Source organism: Herpailurus yagouaroundi, unplaced genomic scaffold, assembly GCF_014898765.1.
Source record: "Herpailurus yagouaroundi ecotype Mexico unplaced genomic scaffold, PumYag 28, whole genome shotgun sequence".
In the NCBI taxonomy this organism is placed as follows: Eukaryota; Metazoa; Chordata; class Mammalia; order Carnivora; family Felidae; genus Herpailurus; species Herpailurus yagouaroundi.
In genome coordinates this window covers 24,713,634-24,717,184 of record NW_024412376.1, presented here as the reverse complement: position 1 = coordinate 24,717,184, position 3,551 = coordinate 24,713,634, and the positions used below count along the sequence as shown (strand labels likewise).

Below are 3,551 nucleotides of genomic sequence, written 5' to 3'. Positions count from 1 at the left end.
CAAAAAAACCCTCCGATAGACCCTAGCCTTGCACTCAAAAATTAACCCCAAGTCATAGATCATAGATCATAGACTTGAATGTGAAAAATAATACTGCTAAATTTCTAGGAGAAAGTCTTTGTGATCTTGGATTATGCAAAGAGTTCTTAGAATTGATTATTTGGTATCTGTGTGATGACAAAAGCACAATTAAAAAAAATGGATAGGTTAAACTTCATCAAAATTAAAAATTTCTTTACCAAAGTCACTTTCACTTTTCATGAAAAGACAAACCAAAAACAGGCTGAAAATATTTTAAATCACACATCTGATAAAGACGTACTAAATATATATGAAACTCTCAAAAGTAACATTAAGAAAGCAAACACTCAGTTAAAAATGGGCAAAAGATCAGATTAGACACTTCACCAAAGAACACACATAGCAGGCAACAAATGCATAAAAATGTTATTAGAAAGAAGCAGATTAAAATGATAAGGTATCACTATATACATATTAGGATGGGAAAAACAAACAGATGAACAACAACAAAAAACTCAGACAAGTGCTGGTGAAAATATACAAGTGGAGCTCCCATATATTGCTAGTGGGAATGCAAAATTAGAGACAGACACTTCAGAAAAATAGCCTAGAAGTTCCTCATAAAGGTCAGTATACACCTATACTACCTAGAAATGATTCCATAGTGACACTCAAAAGAAATAACTTCTGTTCCCACAAAAAACTTTGCAGGTATTTTATTCATAATTTTCCCAACCGGAAATAACCCAAATGTTTTTCAATGGGAGAATTCATAAACATTTATGATACTTCCAAGAACTGGAATGCTATTGAGCAAGACAAAGGAAAAAATTACTGCCGGATATAACAACATAGGTGAACTTCAAATGCATTAGGCTGAATGACAGCAGCAAGACGAAGAAGACAACATACTCTGTGATTCTGATTTCTGGACAAGGTAAAACTAATGGGAAGAGAAAAATGGACAGTGGTTTTGAGGAGCTGGTCACAGAGGACATTATTTGGGAGTAACCGAACTCCTCTGTACCTTGCTTATAGTAGTGTCAAAATTGTAGAACTGTACATCAAAAAGAGTGCATTTTACTGTACGTAAATTAAAAAGTGAATAAAGCAAAACAAAAAAATCATGAAGACATAATCAGGAATATCAGACATAGGGTCACCTGAGTGGCTCAGTCAATTGAGCATCTGACTTTGGCTCTGGTCATGATCTCATAGTTCGTGGGTTCCAGCCCCACAGGGGGCTCTGTGATGACAGCTCAGAGCCTGGAGCTTGCTTCGGATTTTCTGTCTCTCTCTCTGCCCTTCCCCTGCTTATGCTCGCTTTCTCCCTAAAATAAGTAAATAAACATTAAAAAAAAAATATCAGATATAAAGTAGGAGAAAGTATTGTAGAGGTGTATTAAGTAATTAATAGAATTTTATTTTTTATGTTTTTTTGGTATTTTTAAAATGTTTTTAGTGTTAATTTTTAAAATTTGTTATGTTACGGTTTCCTTTCTTCCACAAAAGAAAACTTGGATCAGCCTGTTGGCATTCAATATATTTTTGTCTAAAAAAAAATAAAGGTAGGGGCACTTGGGTGGCTCAGTTGGTTAATCATCCCACTCGGTTTTGATTCAGGTCATGATCTCACAGTTGTTGGTTCCAAGCCCCAAGTCAGACTCTGTGCTGACAGCACTAAGCTTGCTTGGGAGTCTCCCTCTCTCTTTCTCTCTCTGCCCCTCCCCACTTGTGCTTGTTCTAGCTCTCTCTCAAAATAAATAAACATTAAAAAATAAAGATAATGGGGGCGCCTGGGTGGCTCAGTCGGTTAAGCGTCCGACTTCAGCTCAGATCATGATCTCACGGTCGGTGAGTTCGAGCCCCGCGTCGGGCTCTGGGCTGATGGCTCAGAGCCTGGAGCCTGCTTCCGATTCTGTGTCTCCCTCTCTCTCTGCCCCTCCCCCGTTCATGCTCTGTCTCTCTCTGTCCCAAAAATAAATAAACGTTAAAAAAATAAAAAAAAAATAAAGATAATGATTTGTAATGTAATACTTAATATTAACTTGTGATACATTAAAAAAAATTAATGTTTATTTTTGAGAGAGAGAGAGAGAGATAAGACTGAGTGTGAGAAGGGGAGGGGTAGAGAGAGAGAGGAAGACACAGAATCCAAAGCAGGCTCCAGGCTCTGAGCTGTTGGCACAGAGCCTGCCATGGGGTTCAAACCCTCGAACTGCTAGATCATGACCTGAGCCAATCATGACCTGAGTGGAAGCCTGACGCTTGACTGACTGAGCCACCCAGGTGCCCCTAACTTGTGATACTTAAAAAAACAAAACAAAACAAAACAAAACAATATGTCAGGGCTCCTGGTGGATCAGTTGGTTGAGTGTTTCTGCTCAGGTTGTGATCTCATGGTGGTGGGATTGATCCCAGAGTTGGACTCTGTGCTAAGCATGGAGCCTGCTTGCCATCCTCTCTCTCTCCCTGTCCTTCCACTGCTCTCTCTCTCTCTCAAAAAAAAAAAAAAAAAAAAAAAGTCAAACATTTTGAATTCTCTGAATATCCCAGTTTAATTTTAATTTGTAACTTTAATTTTTTACACATTAAAACACTCATAATTGAAGTATACTTATTTTATGTACAGTGAGTTAGCATGAAGGTATGTATCTTGAATATCTGCAATTAAGGTAGGGCTCTTGGATGATCCACTCAGGGAGGTTCACTTCATCCAACTTAATAGAACCTCTATCTTTCGCGCACTGACGAAAACACTGGTGGCACATATCGAGGCCATATTTATGGATCAGAAGGCACCATTTTGAGCAGATGTCTCAAGAACCGGGGCCAGATTTCCTGGGATAGCTCCAGTAGAGCTGCTGGTGACCCATCTCACTCTTTCGGATGCAATGAGTCAAAGGCCCAACTTAATTTCTAAATTGAAGACAATTTGCTGCTAACAGGGGCTCTGTAAATGGAAACAAGGAAAATAAGAAATCATGTACAAACTTAATTTTGCCTTTCCTTTTTATTTGTCTCTGACTCTCCTTCCCATTTGTGAATCTAACATTATGCAGCTATGTTCTTTTATGACTCCATTTTAGAACACAAAGTTTAATAATTATATTTGTTGGCAATCTTTCTCCTCTTATATCAATCTTCTCATCCTGTGGAGTTTCAATATCAATTCGATAATCATTATACATCGGTACTATAATACTGTTTTCACACTTGTGTTCTTTCTTACGTTCAATCAGTGGTTCTCTTGAGTGCACATTCTCGATTTTTACAGAAAAATTAATTAACAAATTTCCCAAGGCTTTGTTAAACCTGAAAATATCTTTTTTTTTAAATTTTTTTTTAACGTTTATTTATTTTTGGGACAGAGAGAGACAGAGCATGAACGGGGGAGGGGCAGAGAGAGAGGGAGACACAGAATCGGAAGCAGGCTCCAGGCTCTGAGCCATCAGCCCAGAGCCCGACGCGGGGCTCGAACTCATGAACCGCGAGATAGTGACCTGAGCCGAAGTTGGACGCTCAACCGA

The 3,551-nt window shown here is 38.5% G+C and overlaps 1 pseudogene; it reads right to left on the bottom strand.

Moving 5' to 3' along the window:
* Nucleotides 1-2,657: 2,657 nt before the first annotated feature.
* LOC121034946 (40S ribosomal protein S29-like) lies at nt 2,658-2,903 on the bottom strand (annotated as a pseudogene).
* Between the last annotated feature and the right edge of the window lie 648 nt (nt 2,904-3,551).